At 45.7% G+C, this 23,762-nt stretch overlaps 1 long non-coding RNA gene across 1 annotated transcript in view; it reads left to right on the plus strand.

The window, feature by feature from the left end:
* Nucleotides 1-22,729, plus strand: part of LOC147746802 (uncharacterized) — a 140,702-nt gene extending 117,973 nt beyond the window's left edge. Inside the window, exons 2-3 of the long non-coding RNA XR_015299446.1 lie at nucleotides 19,464-19,733; nucleotides 21,764-22,729. This is a non-coding gene — a long non-coding RNA (uncharacterized LOC147746802). The remainder of the gene's footprint in view (nucleotides 1-19,463; nucleotides 19,734-21,763) is intronic.
* Nucleotides 22,730-23,762: the final 1,033 nt, after the last annotated feature.

Raw genomic sequence — 23,762 nt, forward strand, 5'->3', positions numbered from 1 at the left:
CCAGGCAGGATTTAGAACGAAAACTAGCACCATAGAACAGGTGTTTAGGTTCTGTTGTATGTGTTGGAAGTACGTAAACTTAAGGAAGGGCCATTTATATGTGGCGTTTGTTGATTTAAGGGCCGCTTTTGACCTTATCCCAAGACCTCTGCTATGCAAAAGACTCAATAGGCAGGGATTACCAGCTAATCTCCTGGAGCAAATAATTAGATTGCACGAAAACTATTACGCAAAGGTGAGGTGGGGCCCGGGGGCGAACTAACTAGTCCAATCCCTATAAAAAGGGGGGTTCGCCAAGGATGTGTCCTGGCGCCAACTTTGTTTTCTTTATTTGTTAATTATATTCCTGGTTTCCTAAAAGGCTGCAATAATGATGCAACGAAATTGGGGGGTGAGACAATACCGGCCCTATTATTTGCTGACAATACTATTCTTATATCGCAAACACCAAAGGGCCTACAACGTTTACTTAATACTTTCCAAACCTACTGCAGTAAAATGGGCCTTGAGATTAACACTAATAAGACAAAGTATATGGCAATAAATCCTCATAAGTCTTTGTAGCAACAGGATAATTTGTTCTATTGTACACTGGTGGTGACTATGATCCACTGCCATCTTAGTTTTAGTCGCATTTGCGCTTGTTTGTAGGGTTTACCTACGTACTTTGACAAGGTTTAGTGCCTTTTTTACCTCTTTTCGGGCCTAAAGGCCTAAAGGCCTAAAAGCTAGAGAGAAGCCATCTTTGATTCTGCCTCGTCTGTGTGAGGCGCTTGTAGGGTAGAGGTAATGTTTAGAGTTTAGCCTGTTATTCGCTAGTAAGAAACCGGTCAAGACTGGCCCTTATCAAATGAATGTGTTTGTCTCCCCGGCTCTAGACGCAATACACAGGTGGCCACTGTGGATGCGCAGGGATCCTTGAGGACTGGTACAGGAATTCAGTGGGAGTCGGCCTGTTACTGGAAATTTCCATGAAGAGAGAGAGAGCTCTATATTATCAAAGAGCGAGAGGGCAGAAGGTGGAAAGAGAAGACGTGCGGAGTGGATAGAAGAAGTTAGTCAGAAGGCTGGTGCAGAGAGTGTGGTGTCATCAGGGAGTTAAAATCCTGAGATGAAGAAGGAAAGTGATTGAAGGTCCTGTAGTGTCATCGAACAGGAGTTGTAGAGACTGAAACCAGAAGAGGGTTTGAGTGTTTTGGAACAGTGGCAGTGTAGACGAGGCATAGCGGTGCAGATGTGTATTCGTGGGTGCAGAGCAGAGTCCTGAACAGATTGAAGACAGAGCGAGAGAGAGGGACCGACTCAACTGCCAAGATGGAAAGACGCACGCCTAAGGTGAGGCGTTCTAAGCTAGTGTAGTACATATATATATATATAATCATCTATTTGCTCCCCTTTTAGGTCATAGGTAGTGACTGAGCTAAATTATGTTTCTTTTGTTCATTCTGCTATTCCTAACTGTAGAATAAAGAGATCTTAGTAATGAATATCTTTGAATGTTTGAATGAAATTAACCTTTCCTTTTAACCAGGTGCTGACGTACAGAAGGATGGGATATTCCCTTCTGAGAAGGTAACTGAAGATGGGGGGAGAGTGTGGGCTTCATTTGAGGGATAACTTTTAAGGGTGAATTCTTATTAGTGTAGATACAGTAGTTAGGAGGCTAAGTACAGATCGTCGGGTGACCTTAAAGAATCATCGGGTGATGTTAAAGAATCGTCGGGTGACATTAAAGAATCGTCGGGTGACGTTAAAGAATCGTCGGGTGACGTTAAAGAGTCAGTTATTCAGTGAGGTGACTATAGGACATAATATGGAATTCCTTAGATGTTAGTGGTATCTTTGACTATACAGGCTTGTAAATAGCTCTTTTCCCATTATCAGGTTGGTATTCTAGATATTATGTGTTATATGGCCTGAGAAGGGTGTGGTTTCATGACGACTGGGTTAGCTACGATTGGTAGGCTGCTTAGTCAGAGAATCCGGTCGTTACAGTCTTTTAGAGAAAATCTGTTTTTAAATGGACAAAAATTGGAATATGTTCAAAACTTTAGCTACTTGGGTGTTTCCCTGGATTCAAAATTATCATGGAAAACCCAAATAGAAAAGAGCAAGCTGTTGTTAACGCAAAACACACTACCTCAACAAAGCGGTATTACCAGCACTTGAGGTATTTCGATTCAAAGCTCAACCGGCAGCACTATATGGTGCTGATCTATGGGGGCCTTCATGTAAAAAGGTGTTTGAGGTGAATGACATTAAATTTGATAGAGCATTGCTAAAATTACCAGTACGTACCCCGCTAATACCAGGGATGCTGTCATATAGCTACTTCTTTTCTATATACTGTGTTAAGTTAGCATGAGCTTATTAAATGTTTAAACGCCATTTTTCCTTTTGCTTCATTTTTGCACACGACATATAATTGTTATTTTAGCTTTCAACCTAAAAGAGCGTTGTGATTTACTTGGGAAATAATGTTATTGCTCTGATATCAGCTTTGCTTGGTACACTGTCTGCACAGTAAGTGCTGAAGCTTCCAAGGATAACTCGACACAGTGTTGTTGTGAGGTCTGATCTTCGCACCTTTCTAGACATAACACAAATGCAGCTGCTGCCAGAATTTGGCTCGAAGCGGGTTTTATATTGCTTTGCCGAAAACACATGTAACAGTCTTGATGGTGCTTCGCATGCAGAGAGCTGGTGGAAGATGATGTGATCCTCTGCCACTGAGATTTTGAGGTATGGGCCCGCCCTGCTAAAACCCAAATGAGACCTTCATAGATATAAAATACTATGCTAAATAGGGAGGGTGAGAAATAGGTGTTGTTAATTCCTATTCATTTACGCATCTTAGTATGCTGTCACCGTTCGCATTCTATGGACTAGTAACTATGCTGATAACTTTGTTTCTTATAATATGTTTCCTTGTATTGTAAGATACTGCGTTTGAGAACCCTGCATTAGTAAATAAATATTTCAAATATGCACGTGTCTTCATTTACTCCACGTTCTGGTTTGAAATGATTATGGGCCCGATTCACAAAATGAACTTAAGACTCAATCCTAAACTTACTACTATTTTGGTATTTACAGAATGAACTTACTACTTTTGGTATTCACATGAAGTTAGGATTTTGTCTTAAGTATGTCTTAAGACAGACTTAAGACAGACTTAAGACAAAATCCTAACTTCTGTGAATACCAAAAATAGTAAGTTCATTCTGTGAATACCAAAATAGTAGTAAGTTTAGGATTGAGTCTTAAGTTCATTCTGTGAATCGGGCCGATTGTAGCGAAAGAGTGTTCCACGATACCTGAGGTATTCAAAGATCATGTTCTGGTTTGTCTAAACATTGAGAGTTTGTTATGACCAATGAGACACTGTAGCTAGCTCGGTAAGGGGATTTTGGGTACTGAGGTGAGTTTTGGACCATCCTAATTCACCGAGGTTCCAGATCTCTATGCACAGTTCTGTAGGAGAACGGAATTCCCGCTACAATGCTCGACCTTAACATGAAGCGCACTGACCACCCTGTAATTATGAGACCCTTAATGCTTTGGGTCAGACTCTGGACAACACCTGACTGCTTGATTATAGTGTGGCTCTAACAGAAATAAAGGATCTGAATACTAACAATTGTATTACATGGTTTAAACATGTCAGCACCTGGTTAAACAAGATTGGCTTGGCATATTTTTGGAACGATCCATCTACACTAACCTCAAATTCAAAAAAGATTTTAAAAGCATCCTTTTTGGCCTTCATGGATCATAATAGATCAAATGTTAGAGTGAATGGATCTTTGACTAGTGAGTTTCTTATGTTTAAAGATAGTGCTTGTTTTGAATCATTTCTAGATTAAGTAAATCCACCACTTTGCTAAAACTCTATATTTGAAATATAGATATGGTGTACTAATGATAAAATCAAGTGTTGCAAGTTGGACACATGATAGTAATGAAATATGCATGTTGTGCTCAGGAAAAGTTAAGAAAGATATTCCACATATCTTGTTCTTTTGTCCGGCCTATAAGATCTCTAGAAAAAGATGGATCAAACCACTTTGTATAAATATGGGCGTGAGATCGTATAGAGAAGCAGAAATGATTTTAAAAACTGACACTCACCAGGTTATTGTTTTTGTCATTAGCAGGTTTCTGCTGGCTGTAAACTTTGTTAGAACAAAAGCTGGCGAGAAATTTTAGGAACTTTAGAGAACTATCATTGAAATGCATGAGCTGTCTGGGAAGCAACATAACAAATTGAAACACCAAAGGATACACATTCGAATAGCATACTCATATATGTGCCTTTAAATTACTTGCACCGTAGCTCCTTAGAAATCATGTCCACAAATCTGAAGTTCTTTTTGTTTATATATATGCCTTTTTAAATTATTTATATAAGGTTTTAGGCATAATGATTGACACCTCCCATCCAATATATTTATTAATTATTGAATTGTATCTAATAATGGTAGTTGTAATATTGTGATAACCTTTTGTATGAACTTGCACTTATTTTTAATGTATCTTTTATGATACTGTTGTATTGAAATAAAGATTATGAATGAATAAATGAATAAATGACTAGGGGCACCACACAAACAAATAACCTGCACCGTGTGCACATTCTGTGCCAGGGCCTGTTAAAGATAAATCGTGGCCCATTTCACGTCATTTCATGGCGCCCCCTCCCTTCCAGGAGCAATTAGCAATACCATGATGTGAAATAGCTGTAAAACAAATAAATAGAGCAAAATCCACAATCAACAACCCCCTATATAAAGGAAGATTGGGATCACGAGGAGTGGGCAGCAAAGCATAGCATGAAAGCTGCTGGCCAGCCTGGACTTTGAGATGAAGGTTACCACCACCCCTTTTCCCCTGCCCATCCTCCTCTTCCACAAACATATGAGGCAGCTCTTGAGGGATCTGGGGCCCATTTAGCTTGAAAGAGATTAATTGCCCTGACACCAGCCCTGTCCTGAGCAAAAGGGAAGCAATAAATACATGTACATGTGCAGCAACATCACTCGTGCTGCACAGCCATGTGTAAAAATACAAATAAGTCCATACATTTTAAAACAGTCACAAGACTTTTGACAAGAATCTTCCTTAGACTCTATTTTACCTCCAGATCTCCCTTTTGCTTCTTTTTATCCTGCCATCTTTATCATTGTCTACAGTCAAAACCTCTGTCTTTACTCTTGCACTAGATTTTTTCTTAAACAGAAACCCATGGCCAGAGGTAACCTGCCAGACGCAATTAGATTTCCTTCTCTGGGCCACCTCCAACCACATAGACTGTTTCAGGCCCCGATTACAATCAAATAGAAAATCACATTTCTGGCGGAAACTTAGTTGCACGCAAAACGAAATTACACGTTTAGCTTAATTTGGTCGATCACATTCTTGCAGAAAGTAATCAACCCGCACAACGGTAGCATACAGAGCAAAATTCTCTAACTTTTCAAATAACCTTCCATCGCTACCTCCGGAATTTAAATAGCCCAGTGCCTGGCCTCTCATTGCACACTGCAAAGCTTAACTGTTTAACTTTGTAGTGCGCACTGCACTCCTCTACAGCATGGATCGATCCGCTTAGGAAATTAGCGGTACAAAAGGGGGTGGTGATGGACGGAGCATCTGAACCAATCAAGCACTCACACCAGTCAACAGATCTGGGTTTAATCCAATACCGTTCTTTAGCCCACTCTGCCACCCCAGTTCAGACATGGCAATATGCAAATCAGTCTGACCCTGTGCCTCATGGGAACAGTCCAGCCCGAACTGCCAAGCCATGTCTTCCCTGGACCGGAAACAAGCTTCCGAGGACCGGTTTCTGGCATTACAGCCGTCTTCAGCCCGGCTTGCTTGAATCCAGTAGCAAAGTGAGCAAGGGAGCCACGTCTGAGCATACCCTGCCACACTTATGGCGGCCAAAAGCGGTGCAAAAGGGGGTGGTGATGGACGAAGCATCTGAACCAATCAAGCACTCACACCCAGTCAACAGATCTGGGTTTAATCCAATACCGTTCTTTAGCCCACTCTGCCACCCCAGTTCAGACATGGCTATATGCAAATCAGTCTGACCCTGTGCCACGTAGGAAATTAGTCGCCCCTGGAAATGAGAGTTTACTTTAAGTACAGAGCTGGAGGCTCAGCACTGGAGTATGCCATTAACACCTGTGCAGGCACACTATGCAGACTTCAGCGTTAAAATTCCTGCCTTAGTCAACAAACCCCACCCCTACACAATTCATCACAGGGTGAGGTGGGGCCAGTACAGTGAGGCTATCTAACCCCACCCCCCCTGTCATGAGCTGTGAACTGGTGGATGAAATTCCGTTCCCTGATTGAGTGAAATCAGAGCCTGCAGGGCTTCTGGCTGAGGTCCCCGGGGCTAACTTTATTGCAAACGCTTGAGGGGGTGGAGTTCAGCCCTTAAGGCAATGGCTTTGCTGGGATGATAACATCACAGGCGTAAGGCCATGTGATGCCTCAGCCCGGCATATGTATTACAGCTTAATTAATGCACATGTACTTCATGCATAACAGCCCAATGTTCACAGAAAAGCAAGCGTGGCTGAGGTCGAGGGCAGTTCTCATCCAGCGTGGGTGAACTTGTATATTTTGTTATTTATAGTATTTTTGGTAAAATATTAAGACATTTTCTAACATTAAGTTCTGTGGAAAAATTAAGGGGGTGGAGCCCCGACGCCCATATAGGGAAGCTGTCCCTGACATGAACACAAAACATGCATGGTCAATCAAAAAACAAAGTAAAGTACATAATATGAAAAGGGTATGCATAACAATACAATGGCTAGTTCTTGCTCAGATGAAACATTTTCCATGCAGAGCAAACCAAAAAGACGCATCACATAAAGTTGATGTGCCGCAAGTCGTTAGATGACGGCATGTCCTTGTTATCACACAATCTGTATGTGGCACGTGATTTCTCTTTGCATGTCACACCATGGACAAGTAATGTATGTACCTCCACATCTTGTCATGATGCTCAGTACCTTGCAGCCATATAAAGTGATTTCAATGTAAACTGTGTGGTGTATCACATGAAACATCCAAACGCCTAACACCAAGCTTGTGGAGTGCACTTCAATGACCATTACATCTCTGTTCAACAGGAGATCCACACGCAACTGCTGCAGAAGAGAACACCAACCTGCAGAGCCAGCCTCCCCCCGGTACATTAATTCTCAGATGCAGACTCCCTACGTTTCTCAGGTGAGGAGCAAGAACCTGGCCCGTCTGGACTGCAAGGGCGCACCATGTCCCAGGCCCCCATTGTCTCCACCACCACCACCACAGCAACTACAACAGTGCTTATCCCTGGTGCAATGACCTATGCGGCCTCAAACACCACCACCACTGCTGCCTGCAACACTCTCCCTGCCTCAGTGGTTACCAACATTACCCCTCAATCAGAGGATGTCAGGGAGAGTCTGCGGGTGCGTCGAGTGCCAACGCCACAGGTCCGGGACAGCAGGGCAGGTGGGAGGGCAACTGGGGGATAAATTTGAGAGGACACTGGGACCAAAGCCTTGGCCAACATCACCAGGGTCCTTGGGGCATATGAGCAGACCCAGGGACACATGGTCCAGGTTTTGGAAGAAGTGCTTGAGCTCTGCCTGCTGCTGAGGTCCATGTACACATGTATGGGCCACATTGTGGACCACATGGGCCAGCTCGTGGGTGTTCTGAGGGACAGACATGCAGCCGAAAGGACAGCTCAACCCCCCTGGCCTGCGGGATGATAATCCCACCACCTCAGCTGCAGCCACAGAGAGGGGTGAGCTGCAACAAAATGACTCCTCAGACACGGCTGAACCCGCAGCAGTGCCCCCCTGCCAAACACACAAGGGGCCATCCAAGAAACATCAGGAGAGGATCTCGTGGCAAAGCAACATCCAAACTCTAGTTGCCGAGCCAGCCATGAGGGCACCTCTGTTCCCCTTGGCATTGACTTTGTTGACTATCCTTCCCCACACTGCCATGTTGATGGCAGGTGTCTGTTGGACTGTGTGCCTACATCAATGTGGTGACTACTCTATTGTCTCATTTACCATCACTGACAACTCATAGGTTCACTTAGCACCATTATGTAAATCATCACTTTTCTGTCACAAATACTCATTGTAAACACTCTTTACACACCTATGTCTTTGCGTCAGCTCCATGTTTATCTCAGTATGTACAATGTCTACTCAGATTCCAATGTACCACAAGCTCTGATTGTGACGAGGCCTGAGAGCGTGAAGGGACCTAGAAAGACACAAGAGAATGACATTTACTTGTCAGCTGATGGCATCAGAGCTAGTACACACCACTAGTTATCAAGGTGCACAAATCAGCACACATTACAATGAGAAACAATACCATCGTAGACATCATGTGGCTGATCATAACTACCCTGTGCCACACACATCAGCCATTAGCACAGAGCCAACAACAGCCAGCAGTCAAAAAGCTCTTCTAGGCCTTGTCACTACTTGGTCAACTACGCAGACGATACGCAATTGGCATTCTCCATGGAAGGAAAACATGCAGTCTCCATGGATACGTTCCAAGAGTGCATGCGACAGACCGCAGGTTGGCTGCAGAGGAACTCCCTGCAGTTCAACGGAGGGAAGACAGGTGTTATACTGCTCATCAGCGAAGCTGCTTGCGCATATACCGGTGGAGTTTAGGCTTACCCCGAGGAGGATCCGCTAGCTCCGGCCAGTACGGTACGCAATCTGGGGGTCCTAATAGATAAGAACCGCCAAATGGAGTCGCAGGCAAACAAGACAGCTAGCGTGTGCTTTGGCCTGTTGCGATTGCTGCGTTGGATACTTCCAATTCTACTGAAGGATTCGCGGTACCTGGTAGTAAGCAGCACAGTGCTGAGCAGACTGGACTATTGTAACTCCTTGTATCTGGGGACCCCTCAGTACATCTTTCAGGGTCTGCAGAGAGTCCAGTTTGCAGCGGCAAAACTGGTGCTGAATATGCAACCCAACTCGTCTTCTACTTACACCCTGAGAAAACTCCACTGGTGCCAATCAAGGAAAGGGTTCACTTTAAGTCTCTTTGCCTGGTGTACAGAGCGATACATGAATTGGGTCCGGTCCCATTACAGGAAAGGTTTGCCTGGTATCTCCCTCTGAGGCAGCTTTGCTCCTCTGGCGCCAGTCTGCTGGTAATTCCGAGATTTAAACGCTCTAGGAATCGGGAGGAGGGCTTTCAGCGTGGCAGGTGCTCCTCTGTGGAATAAGTTGCAACAGAGGATTAGACAGATTGATTATCTAATAGAAATCAGAAAGAGCTTAAAAACATGGCTGTTTCCAAAGGCTTGATCCTCCGTGTTCACTCTTCTTGATTCCCTCACCATGATGGGTGTGTGTTCCTGTATCTGAGCGCCAGGATACCCGTAGGGTAGCAGTAGCACTATCTGATCTGACACACCTTTTGGGGAGAGTAGAGTAGTGCACTTCCGCTCTTGTCCAGACACCGGAATCTAGACTTCAGAAGACCAAAAGTACGCTTCACCACACAACGTGTCCTCCAATGTGCATCATTGTAGCGGACTTCACCCGGGGTTCTTGGATTTCTCAGTGGGCTCAGCAACCAAGGCCGGTTGGGATACGCAGAGTCACCTAGATGTGAGATACACAGACCAATTTTGTAATATAAATAGTAGCTTAGGACAGCATGTCACAAATACAATACACTACTTGACTCTGCATAATCACCAACAGTCCACACACGCTCCGGGTGCAGATTTGCCATCAGCTGTTATATGATGCTGTTACGCAGTATGTAGGAGTGTATGTGCTGATCCTGGAAATCTGGCACAGACATAGGAGATTTTCATATCAGCTTGGCATAACACTTGCACATTAATGGAATGGAAATATTTCCTGTTCCTGTATATATGTTCACGTGCTTGTGGAGGAACCAGGCCAACATGTATGCAGTCAATGGTGCCAACAACATTGGGGATGCGGCCAAGGTCATAAAAATCAACCTTCAAAGCTGCCAATTCATGTCTCCTGGGAAAATGGATGTAGCGGTCCTTGTATGTCATCATTGCGGACAGGACATCACGAAGCACCATCATGAACATTGGTTGAGACATCCCACCTGCACTGGCCACCGTGTACTGGAACAAACCAGTTGCAAAGAAATGCAGGGCCGCCATCACCTTAACTGTTGGTGTCAAAGCAGTTGGATAGGTTCTGCCAGGCTCAGACGGGGCGCCAACTGACCACAAAGGTCTTGAAGGGTAAGTCGATCCAAAAGGAATTTCCGTATGATGTACTTATCCTCCATGTCTGCAAGCAATGTGAACGGATGATGCACATTTGGTCGTCTCCTACCGAAAATGAAAGTGGACGCATGTCAATTAAATTCCCCTATGAGATGTGTCCAACAATGATTAGACTGAAACAACAGCTTAAAGGACCTAGGGCCATTTATAGGAAGCCTAATACCGGTCGGTAACTGCCAAAATTACCGAATTTCGTCTGTTACCGACCGGTATCAGGCTTTTGAGATGTAGATGGCTATTTTACGGATTCGGTAATTTACTGAATCCGTATTCTAAGGAATCAGTAAATTACCGATTCCTTAAAATACCAATTCGGTAAATTACCGAATCCTTAATGTAGGAAGCACTCAAATGAGTGCTTTTCCCATTTCAGGATTTGTTATTTACCACCAACTACAAGTTGGTGGTAAATATCGAAAACCCTAATAAAAGCAAATTTTTGCAAATTATAACAGTGCCATGTGGTAGACATACATGCCCCTAGGGCATGTATGTATGCCACATGTGCACCCATGCACTATTCAGTGGTGCAACAGGGTGTCAAAGTGCCACTCTGCCACCCTTGAATGTGTTCCCCATTTTACCGAATCTGTATTTAACAATTCGGTAATTCCCATTCATTCCTATGGGCCTGGAGACCCATAGGGTTGAATGGGAAATACCGAATCGGTAAATAAGGGCCAGATGTAGGTAATCCAGATTTACCAAATCTAAAATACCGAATTTCGATAAATGGGATGTAGGTATTCATTTGGTAAATTTGACAGAATCGGTAAGATTCGGTAAATACCGAATCGGTATTTACTGATTTGGTATTTCCCATTCATCCCTATGGGCCTCCAGGCCCATAGGAATGAATGAGAATTACTGAATCGGTAAATATGGATTCGGTAAAATGGGGAACACATTCAAGGGTGGCAGGGTGTCACTTTGACACCCTGTTGCACCCCTGAAGAGTGCATGACCGCACATGTGTCACACATACATGCCCTAACGGCATGTATGTCTGCCACATGGCACTGTTATAATTTGCAAAAAGTAGCATTTATTAGGATTTTCGATATTTACCACCAACTTGTAGTTGGTGGTAAATAACGAAACCTGAAATGGAAAAAGCACTCATTTGAGTGCTCCCTACATTAATGATTCGGTAATTTACCAAATCTGTATTTTAAGCAATCAGTAATTTACTGATTCCTTAAAATACCGATTCGGTAAATTACTGATTCCGTAAAATGGCCACCTACATCTCAAAAGCCTAATACCGGTCGGTAATGGCCGAAATTCGGTAATTTCGGCCGTTACCGACTGGTATTAGGCTTCCTACATCTGGCCCTTAGTCACATGCACAGACAACTTGATCTCAAGTAGTTGTACACATGTTAAGTATGTACATACTGAGCACCCCCAACACAGATTCTGACTATGTGAACGGAAAATGGTACATTACGACATCTTGTGTCATCAGCCCTGAGAGTGGTTGGCACATCACATGTTTGAAACTGCAACACTGCTGGCTTCTACATAGCTGCTGTACCTGCCACACCTTCGTGCGTAAGTCGTACAGAACACACATTTTCAACACAATGAGCACAGTGTGTGTAGCAGATCAACTATCAAAATGATTTCAGCAATCTACACAGTTAAATAGGCACATTATTAAGCCTGGGCAAAGCACTACGCTATGCTCGCATAGTTTGTGAAGTTTCGGCTCCTTCGTCCTACGCAAATTTCACGTAGCACAGTGCAAACACAAGTAGCGTAGCGTAGTGCAGCGTAATTTTTTGCTTGCTCGCGGTCCTTAACGTCAAGTTGGCGACCGCGAGTAAGCAAAATGACATTCCGGTGAGACTTTTTCCTTGTTGGGGATCAGCAACATCAAGTTGCCGATCGCGAGGGTGGAAAATAAACCTCCCGGGAAGCTTCTCCACGCGGGGAGGTCAGGTTTCTCATATGCTCATGACCGCTTGCAATGAGAAACTACCAGTCCGCGTTGAGAAAGCTGCAACTAGAGTAGAAATCTACTTGAGCGGCAGAAAACGACCGCTCGCACTGTGTAAGATGCCGTTTTCAATGTTTGCACAGTGCAGACAAGCATCCGGCACTGTGCAATCATCGCAAACAGCGCATTACGCAGTTCGCCTAGCGCTACGCGTAACTCGTGTAGTACGAAGTGCACTTCATGTAGCTACGCGTAGTGCTACTTTGCAAACTACGCCCAGGGTTATACATTATGTAGTCAGTCCAGCATTGCTGTGTGTTGATTAGCCATCTCACACATTGACAAATTTGAGAGCCTATTACACAACAAATCTGTATACATGGACACAAATATCATATGAGACATGTGAGAAAGTACATGCCAATGCATGTTATCCTGTGCACTGACATGGCATATGTAGTCATCAGTGAGTTCAATGTCACACTAGCATTGAATTAACCAATCATGTGGCATGATTCATTGGAAGTGTCTAGTGTTCCATGATGAGAAGTGGCCATTGCTACCGCATGATGTGTCCATAGGTACCATATGGGTGCACCGCCACTGCAATCACGGTCATTGGCACCAATTGAAAAATGCCAATTCACGGTTGCGGCCGCCTCACCCGCTGTGTGACATGCCATTGCCTATGCCCTACCAGCTAATGGGAACCGTGATCAAGGAAGTGAATTACACATATGAAACCCGTGGTCGGCGTGCTCCGCTACAGTGGACCCGGTCAAAGGGGACTATCAAAAGATGCACGATTGCGGTAGCGACCACCTGGGCCCCGCGGTGTGACACCGCCAATGCCCATGCCCTACCAGCCAATGGGGACCGCAATTGTGGTAGTGAATTACACATTTGAAACCTGCAGTAGGCGTACACCGCCACTTCGGGTCCCACTGAAACAACCCCAGGGGGTAATATATGTCTGTTCGAGAGCCACACATTTCCACTGCATCCAGACACTGCTGCCTGCCATTCTTTATTCCCAATTGCTGCTGTACCTGTCTCCTGGATCCAGTGATGGCGAGAACATCAGGGCCAGTCCCTTCACCACAGAGGAGCTGGAGGTCCTCGGTGAAGAGGTGCTTTCAACGTATGGGAGGCTATATGGTGGTCCAGATGTATTGGTACGTATTTTAGAGTGACAGTTTGAGAGTGCTCACAGTGCTCACATGATATTGCTCTGCAGTAGTATGTGCCTGTGTGTACAAGTAACTGTGTACCATGGTCCTTAACTGGCCTAGTAAATATTGCACTTGACTATTTGTGGAGGACGGCAACATGAACATTTCTACAGCCCTTCTCCAGCAAGTAAAATGCAAACTTAGGTATGAGACTGGGTGATGTAAATGAGTGATGCACTGCCTGGCATGCCTTATTTCCACAGAACCATGGCTGCATTGAAAGATGGGAGGGACATGCAGTGTTTTTGCAGCCATACTGCCACAATGCTAGTTTGCACAGTCGAAGTCTGAAAAAACATTGCCTGGGCTATGTGATGACATAGTCCGCAAGGTTTTCACATGCTTATTTGTGATAATGCAAATGTATGTGTTCCAGAGGGTAATGAAGAATGGGTGTGCAGTTTTCATATTGCCCCCATGGATTTGTGTGCATTATGTAACACTTTTGGTAGTAATTCACCTACAACACATCAGATAAATGTAATTTGGAAAAATCAGCCTTCCATTGTGTCATGTCTTGTAAATTACCCATGCTGAGCCTGGTAAGCTTTCAGTATATTCTTTATTCCTTTTGTTGCCTCATGCCCACATGCACGTCCGTTTCCTCTGCCCTCTTCCAGTGTAATGCCCGCCCCACTTCCTTACCGGAAGTGGTGTCCGGTCTTTGTCCCCTCCCCTAGGTCCAAGTGCAGGGTCCTAGTGCCCCTGACCTCAGGTCACTACATCTACCTCCGTCTCATGAAAGAATGTGAAGATAGAGAGAGAGAGAGTTCTTTGTGTATTGTGTCAAAACGATAGGGGAAAAGAGAAAGATAGAGAGAATAAGAGAGAGAGAGAGAAAGAGAGAGAGAGAGAGAGAGAGAGAGAGAGAGAGAGAGAGAGAGAGAGAGAGAGAGAGAGAGAGAGATGAGGAAACTGGAAAGAATGGAGAGACATGTGGTCATCCCCATTGCTACATTTCTTCAATCAGTCTTTTTGTACTTTTGCTCACTCTTTTTGGACAAGTCTCTTCCTCTTCATTTTGTGATTCCTCCTCTTGTCCTTCACTCTTGTCCATCCATCTTCCTTCTTTGTCTGTTGCTCTGTTTCTCATTTGTGCTCCTGTGTTCTCTGCCACAGTGTCCTCTCCGTCTCCATTGATGGTCTTCACTCCTTTGCAGTGAGAACTGTTTCTTGTTATTCAGTATGGGCCTGCCTCCTCCGTGATCATTGGCCGCTTGACCTCCGTTACTATTAGCTGGTCCTTGGAGAATTGACTGTCAGACTTTCTCCATTGCCGCTGACGCACCACCACTTGGTCTCCCTGCTTGAGGTGCACTGTAGTGGCATGTCCCCTGGTGTCTGCATATTTTTTCATCTTTTCTTTTGGCTCCTGGTCCCTGACAGCAATGCTGCTGTGTTCTGATTACCTCTTCGCTTCTAACTGTGGTAGCCGTGTTCTGCTTGTCCTCCCCAGCACTAACTCAGCTGGACACCTCCCTATGGAGCTGTGGGGGGTGTTTCTATAGTTTCGTAATACTTGGCAGAGCGCCTATCCTATAGAGATCTGCGCTAGCTTTGCTCTTTGGACAGCTTTCTTGATGTTGCCTATGAACCTCTCCACCCTACCATTCGCTTGTAGCCACAGAGGTGTTATCTTCCTGTGATGAATGCCTAGGTAGTTCATGAATTTTTGGAACTCCTCCCATGAGAATGGAGGACCGTTGTCTGTCTTTAGTGTCTCTGGTGATCCCCAGGCTGCAAATATGTCATCTAGTATCTGAAGTGTGGCGGTGGCTCATGTCGAAGAGACGTGGCGTACTATAGGAAACCTTGAGAATTCGTCAATGATCATGAACAAGTAGTTGCCCGTGTCTAGCGGCCCCTAGAAGTCTGCCGCCAAAGTTGTCAATAGTGCCTTTGGAAGTTCAGACATTTGTGGTGGTTCCGGCTTCGCTGGCGGACCTGTTATTTGACAGATGTGACAGCTCATAATAGTGTCTTCCACCATTTTGTCGAGACCAGGGAACCATGCCTTCTTCCGTAGCATCTTCTTTGTCGCGACTATGCCTCTCTGCGCCTAATGTCCCAAACTGACAGTCCGTCGACGTAGCCCTCTTGGCATTACTATCCTTGTTCCTCGCATTAGTATGCCATTTTCAGTCTCTGATAGTTTGTCGTGTATCTTTTTGAATGCTATCATTTCCTCTTTGTTGACTCTATCTCCCATTGCGCAATTGTTGTTGATGTGTCTCCATCTTTGCTGTCTTGTTGTTGCTTTCACCGCTTGCATTGTGTCGTCCTTTTTCTGTCTCCTGTTCTAGTTCAGCTAGTGTTATTGCCCCGGTGTGTTCTGTCTTAGTATGAAGTTGAGATATTCTTCTGCCAATGAGGTATTTTCTGGTGCCTGTGGTAAGAGGTGTCGAGACATGTAGTTACCCGGGTTGCACTCTTTGCCCGGCTTGTGCACTATCTTGAAATCATAGTCCATCAGTCTTATACCCCAGTGCTCAATGCGAGGGGGCATCTTTGCATTTGGATTGCCATATATTGTCACAAGAGGCTGATGGTCAGTGACGATGGTAATTGGTTTTCCGTAAATGAACATGTGATAGTGTTTGCAAGCCCAGACCATTGTTAAGCTCACCTTTTCAGATTGGGAGTACGCTCTTTCAATGTCAGACAGACTTTTTCTTGCGTATGCAACAATTTTTCTTGGCGAGTCTCTTCCTAGCAGGTGTTGTGCTAAGATTGCCCTAGTCCTACCGGGCTAGCGTCTACAGTCAGCTTGGTGCATTGCAGTAGATCAAAGTAGGCAGGGTGACCCATGGTCATCACGGCCTGTCTGATGGCTTCAAATGCCCAGCCACACTCTGATTACCAGATGAACTTCTGACCCTGCTTTGTTAGGTCCTTCAGGGGTATGCTCACAGTGGCGAAGTCTTTTAGACCAAGAAACAACCTCACTTCTGCAAAATTTATTAGAGGGTTTGCCTTGTTTAATGTCTCTTCCTTGCTGGGGTCTGGCCTCATTCCTTTTTTACAGAAGATATGCCCAAAGAACACCAGTTCACTTCTTCCCAACTCGCATTTGTCAGCGTTTAATGTTAGTCCTGCTTTTTCCAGCTGCAGGCATACCTCACATAGGGCATTGTCATGTGCTTCATCGGACCGACCAAACACCAGGATGTCATTGCTGTAGTTTAGACTGTTCTTTGCCCACCTGAATACCTGCCTTATTGTTTCCTGAAATATCTCCTCAGCTGATGATATGCCAAAACTCAGTCGCTTGTAGCAGAACAGTCCCATGTGCGTGGAAAGAACGTGGTGATGTATCTCGATTGCTTGTCGAGCTCCAGTTGATGGTACCCTTTATACAGGTCCAGCGGCGAGAATCGGCATGCTCCAGTAAGACAGCTTATCATGTAATTTAGGTGTAGCCCAGGATGTCGTTCTCTTTCAATGGCTGTGTTTGGTATCCTCATGTCCACGCATATGCGGCTCTTTGAGGTGCTCTTTTTTGGAACCGCCACTATGGGAAACACCCAGGGAGTCAGCCTTTCTGCAGGCTCAATGATGGCTTGTGCCAGCAGACTCTGTATTTCCTATTCAACCTGAGGTTGTAGGTGTATGGGCACTCGTCGGTGATGCTGCGCCATGGGTTTGACTGCCACGTTGATGTGCAATGTTATTTGTTTCCCTTTTAGTCTCCCTAGGACTTGTAGTATGGCTGGATGTTCTTGGAGAATGTTTTGTTTCTCTAACATTTGGTATGTCATGGCCAGAAGGCCCATTACCTGTGCTGTGACATTGCTCAGTAGGCATGGTGCCGGGATGTCTCCCCATAGCACATGTATCTCTTCTCTGCATGACCGGTCCTTGTACGTTAGTATTTCCATGAACTTTCCCATGTTTTACACCGGCTTCTTCGAGCCCCAGGTGAAAACATTGACGGTTGATGGTTATAGCGCCAGTCTTATCTTCATCTTCTCGAACTCCGACATGCACATGATGTTGCACATGGCCCCACTAAGCGTGTGTTGTGGCATTCTACTTCAATCTCCACCGTTGCTGTTTTCTTTATTTGTTGCTTCTCCACTGCGTTGATGTGCACTTGCCTTCGTTCTTCCTTGGGCGCATCTGACATCAAATACAGTCGTTCCACCCTTTCCAACGCCACTGTTCCTCCCGATTCACCTGAGGAGCTGTGATTTGCCATCTTCATGTGCCTGGCATGCCTGCTCGTTACTGCTCGCGGTCTTGCCGGTCTTCCCAGCTAATTGTTAAACTGCCTACTCATGCAGGCACTTGCAAAGTGATTGTCTCTGTTGCACTTTCTGCATTTCTGGCCCATGGACGGGCACGCACTGATGTGTGGGAAGTCAAGGCTGCACCGGTAGCACGTTCTTTCTTGTCTCTTCGTTGGCGTTGGTGGTGTGCTGTCTTTTTTCTTGCTGCTTCCCATTATGCGCTTCACTTGTTCTGTCCTTCTATCTTTGCCCTGCTCCATCTCTTTGGCATGCGTCATTGCTCTTGCTTCTGCTTGGGCCATTGTCAGTATTTTCTCCAGCATCGTTGGTTCCTTCAGAATACTTGCGCGGAACTCCAGGGACTTGCAACCTTCGAAGATGCGCACTCGTATCGCTTGTTCATTTTCGAACTTGTCAAACTCGCAATACGTTACTAGCTTTCACAGTTTTGTTGCGAAATCGTCTAGGGACTCCTCTGCTCGTTGACACGCAGTGTTAAATGTGTATCTCTCGAAGACAATGTGTCTTTGTGGGTCGAACTTCTCTGTGAGAGACTGTACCAGTCCCTTGTACGTCGCTGTTTTGTCGCTGAGGAATGTTGTGAGCAGGTCTTCGACTTCATCTCCTGCGAGATTGAAGAAGAGGTCAACATATTTGGCCTCTACGATGTCTGTGGACCGCATGTAGCGCTCAAATTGCCTAATCCAGCGTTCCCACCTGATGCCAGTCTGTGGTTCCGATATGCTGAATACTAGCGGTCTGCAAAATGCTGCCTATGCGCTGGGTTTGTCCCTTTCGTTGGCCATTGTTCTTACTTTCCCTTCTTTCCTTTGTAATGCTGTGTGCCTTCTTTCCTTTTCTTTCTGAAATTTTCTTTAGTTCATTATTTTTACCTTTTTTGTGGCTTTTTCTTAATGTTTGTCTTCAAAATGGCTGCCTGGCCCTCTTTAGCCTCTCATTCGCCGACCAGCCTGACTCTAAAATGGCCCCCGGTACTTCGGTGGGCGAGATTTGCTATCTATTGCATTGCCTAACTTCAAAGTTTTCATCATGTGTACTGACTCGCATGTGTAGGCACTGTTTGCCCTCTCATATTGTACATGCATGTAAATGTTCTGATGGCCCACGTTTAACCTCAGTGTGAGTCCCCCTGGCCTGCACAGAAACTGACCAATTTGACAAGTATACATCAGTAAATAGACAGAGTCAAACATATGTGCTGTCTGCCACCCTATTTCTCAATTAGCTATCTTAGGTCTGAGGATTGCACAAGACAGGCCTACACCTTTTGAGAAGAGTGTGAGAATGTACGATCATGGTCCTAAATGTGACTTCCATTCACAGGTAGCCATTCACTGGCCAAGGACATTGAGGGGTGTGTAGTGTTGGACACAGTGAGTCCGCCCCAACACATCATTTCAAATGGATTGTATGTCTTGCTCACTCACATAGTGCATCACAGATGAGGGTCTTCTTCACATTGGTTTTTTTGCTGGCACTCTGCATGTGTATGAGATGGCCATATACTGTGTCCATCCTCATTCATGTATACATTTCTATGAAAGTATTTGATGCAGATGTACTACGTGTTATGCTGTATGGCCTCTTCTCAACATTTATGTCTTGGGGTGCTCTGTTTTTTTCATGCTTCTGTAATGACACACAGTGGTACATAACACAGTGTCACCGAAACATCCTCTTCTTGTCTCCCATGCCTGCAGCCTAATGTCCACCAGCGTAAGGCCATATGGAGGGCCATTGCACGCAAGGTGCGGGCTCTGGGTGTCTCCAACCGATGGCACACACACTGTCACAAGAGGTAAGATGACATCTGCCGCTGAGCAAAAATGTGGCAGAGATTACGCTGGGGGTGCTCCCTCGGGCTGGCAGGTTGGCGCGCAGCAGCATGACACCACTAATGGCACTCATTTTGGCAGTGACACAGCCAGAGCCGGCTGGACGTTTGAGGGCCCATCAGCAGCAAGTTGGAGGTGAGTATTCTGTGAAGGGTGACTTTGGGGGTGAATGACTGCATGAATCCCAACTCTGAGCCAGTGCGGAGCTCTGCAATGGCTCTAGTGTGATGCAATGGCTTCTAAGTGGCCTCTGTGTTGAGTGCATCTGTCCTGCAATTTCACAACATGTAGTTTCTCATCGGTTTAATACAATGACCCTTTACATTGCAAGATGAGATGTGGCCTTCTGACATATGCTGCATTATGAGTGTCATAGACATCACCTGGCAGGGAACAGCAGTGAGCATCATCTTGGTGTGCTTTTGTAGATGTGTGCTTTGAACAACTTAAAATTTGTGAGAACTACACATCTGACATCAATGTGCAACTGTAGTTGTGGTTCAAAGCACAAAAGAACAACCGGAGAGGAAGGAAATGGGACAGGTACTTGTCCTTTTCCCAGAGTAATATTCAAAAACAATGTGGTCAAGTCCTTAGCAGGTTGAGATCAAAGTTTTCGACCTTCACCTTGGTAGAGGAACGCAGACAACAAGTGGTTGTCTTAGGAAACCCCTCACCCACCTACCTAGTAGGTGGCATGCTTCATCATCGGGGTCCAACTGAGTTGCCAAGTGCAATCCAGCTGTGCTTCAATGCCTGATTTACAGGGGAGCAGGTTATTTTGTGAAATGTGAAGTGCAAGTAAATGATAAAAATGTCTCTAGGAAATACCCTTATAAAAGTTTAAATAGAAGGATCCGAGGATATGAGTAAAAACATGGGGGCAGATTTATGTTTCCTGGCCTACCCCTGCAAATCAGCAGGGATACGCCAGGAAAGATAAGTGACGCAAGTTTACCCTTGCGCCACCACAGATGTGCCGTATCATGGCGCAAGGATAAACAGATGCATGCCGCATCTGCTGGCGTAAGGTTGGCACAGTGCTGGAGTTGTGTTGCGGGCACAACGCTACTCCAGCACTGTTCCAACCCTGCCTATGTACAACATGGTGCGTCAAGCCTTACGCCTGCTTCAAGCAAGCGCCAGTTTTTGACGCAGCGGCGTCGAAAAAGTACCTGAGTGAAATCTTGTAGATTTCACTCAGGCACTTTTTCGAGGCGTTCCTGCAATGGAACGCCCCTCCCTGTGCCAGAAAGCCCACATGAAACCTGGCACCGTTTTCATGTGGCGCAGGGCTTTACAACATTGTAAATACCCCACAGCATGGCGCTAGCTTTACGCCGCTGCTGCGTCACAGAAGTGATGCAACGGCGGCGCAAATGTGGCGTACGGGGTTTGTAAATCTGCCCCATGCTCGGGATATACATGAGGTGAGAATGTGCCTCAATATCCATAAAAAAAGTGGCGTTCAACTAGTTTCAGCCTTCTACGATATTCATGAGGCTTTCTTTAGGACCAATGGAGTGAGTATGTCCGAAAAGGTTTTGGTGGCCACTGTGGTGTATATATCAGCGCACACCTTAAAGTGCGCTGTGAGTGCGGTGGGATCTTGTTACCTACAGATCCTGCGCGATGAGTATATTAACTCTGCATGTGTATGGATTCATGGATCTTGTCACGAAGTGGAACTTCCTGTTATGGGGACCATTTGTCTCAGGATGGTAACCGCTGCAACCTACGGTGTGGACCGGATCCCGCTTCAAAGCAAACATGGTGGATATAAGGAGCTTATGGCCATTGCAAAAGAACAGTTCGGAGTCAGTATCTGTGTTGTTCCCTTAAAGTGACTCCATATGTGACTGAGGAGACATGTGGAGATGTATATGTATCTCACCTAAAGGCACATAGGTATGATTACAGAGAATGGTATGTTAGGTTACAAGGAGGCACGGGCCAGCTATTTGGCTGTGTAAACATCAAATGGAGCATTGATGTCAACTATGCATGTTTCCATGCATCTTCTGATGATTGCATAAAGGTTGCACATGCTGACTGCACATGCTGGATGGCAACATGGGGGTATCATTTTCTATTTTTGTGCTTTGCTTGCATATGATGTTTGTGAGTATAGCACTCTACTGAACCTATGTCTCTGTCTCTTGCAGCATCCACCGAGGGCATGGAAGTACAAGGGATTGACACCAGTGGGGAAGCTTCTGGCACGACTGCTACACATGAGCTAACTTACACTGTTGTGACCAGCGCCTCGGAGGGGGACAGGAGTGCCCTGGATGAATCATGCCCAGAAACACCAACCTCAATATCATCAGACTCCAACAGTGTCTCCTCCGTGTTGGCGGGCAAAGGCAGTTCAAATTCTGCCTCTTCTTCCACTACTCTACGGTCATTGCCAGATTCGTGGATACTCCCCCAAATGTGATGTCCGTGCCCACAGCCCTAGGAAGAGTAGAGTCTCCTCCCTTCAGACACCGCTGCCCCTCCCCTGTCTCCCCTGCTGCCCTCAGTGTTGAGGCTGTGGCACTTTTGCGCCAGCTGTGTGGGGGTCAGACTACTCTCATGAAAAGAAGTTGACACAGTTAGTTGCCTTCATGGAGGGCATTCATTCTGATGTGGGTGGGCTTCACCGAATTGTCCAGTCCTTGTCCTCCATAGTGACGGCAGCCATTCAGCTGTCACGGATTCCCAGTCCAGCTCCAGTCCCTTCAGCAACCACCTTGCCAGTGCTATGACCGGACGAGAGTGCCCACACACCACAGCTCTCAGCACACAACAGCCGCACTCCAAGATGCCCAGACCACAGACACAATCCCTACAACACAAAACAGGCACACAGGAGCGCAAAGGCATAAGCCCATCATGGGACACTCAGGGGCGTCAGGCCAAGAAGCAGGCCTCAACCTCACATTCATCCATACCATCCCCATTCAAGGGCACTTTAATCCCCACACCTGCTCCCGCAGACAGACAAACAGTTGCCCTGTCTGCTGTGAACCTGGTGCCTGCAACAACTCAACGCAAACACTTCCTAAGGTGCATTTACCCACGACCTCAACTCCCACCCACAACCCTGTGTAGCTGGGACAGGAGAGCAAAGTGAGGGATTCAGCTGGACAACAGAGGAAGGACGAGAAAAGGTAAGGCCATCCCAAGCGTATCACCAGATCCAACAAATCCCTACGGGGAGAGTGTAATGGCTGGATTTTCTGTTTAGATGGGATCAGCCCCCAGGGGCCCCTATGACCCAGCCAAAACGTACTCACCTTCCCTTCTTAGATCGTATTTACACTGAGTAGATATAACGATGAATATACAGGTCGCACCTAAGAATGGGGAATGACAATATACATATATGGATTTTCTACAATATCTTATTCACATCAGTTGGCCTCGCGGTCGCCTCGACCCAGACCGTTCTACCCCAGGGCAGATCTGACACACAATCCGGCGTGTCTACACACGGGCCTGCAGAACCCAATGCTCCCTTTTCCAAGCGTTCGCGATCCTGCGAAACATCCACGCCAGTATCCCTCCTGGCGCTCTCATTTATCTTATACCACAATCCGGTGGCTTTACACGATAGTATCCTCCCTATCGTTCTCATTAACGCCGCATATCAACGACGACCACATTCCTATGAAACGTTATTGGGATGATATCTCAGCAATCTACTTAGGATAAAACTAAAGTAATAACTTTGGATATGGATTCAGATTATATAATGTACTTTGTGCTCACGACATCAAAGGTCCACTCACTCCCTCCTTATTTAGTTACCATTTGTCTGATCGGGATTTCTCATCCGTTCGTCTAAATAGTGCCTAACTAGAAGTGCCATTTACCAAGATTGAACATAAGCACCAGATACACAATAATTCTATATGAATTAGGGTATTTATTAACAATAGGCATAAATCACATTACTATGCAGCATTACATTTGCAAAGAGAATAAAAGAGAAAGGTTAGGGTGCACGCACTATAAGAATCGGTCGGACATCACCTGGTTAATGGGAAATCGGGACTCGGCAGTCATCTAGGCTCCTGTCTCGTCTCTGGGTCCTGGCTCGCCTTGCAGTCACCCTCAGCCGTCACAGGTACACGTCTGCACTGATAGGCTCAAACTCGTCTGCTCTCCCTCAGGACC

Source organism: Lissotriton vulgaris, chromosome 1_1 (genome assembly GCF_964263255.1).
Source record: "Lissotriton vulgaris chromosome 1_1, aLisVul1.2, whole genome shotgun sequence".
NCBI classification, from domain to species: domain Eukaryota; kingdom Metazoa; phylum Chordata; class Amphibia; order Caudata; family Salamandridae; genus Lissotriton; species Lissotriton vulgaris.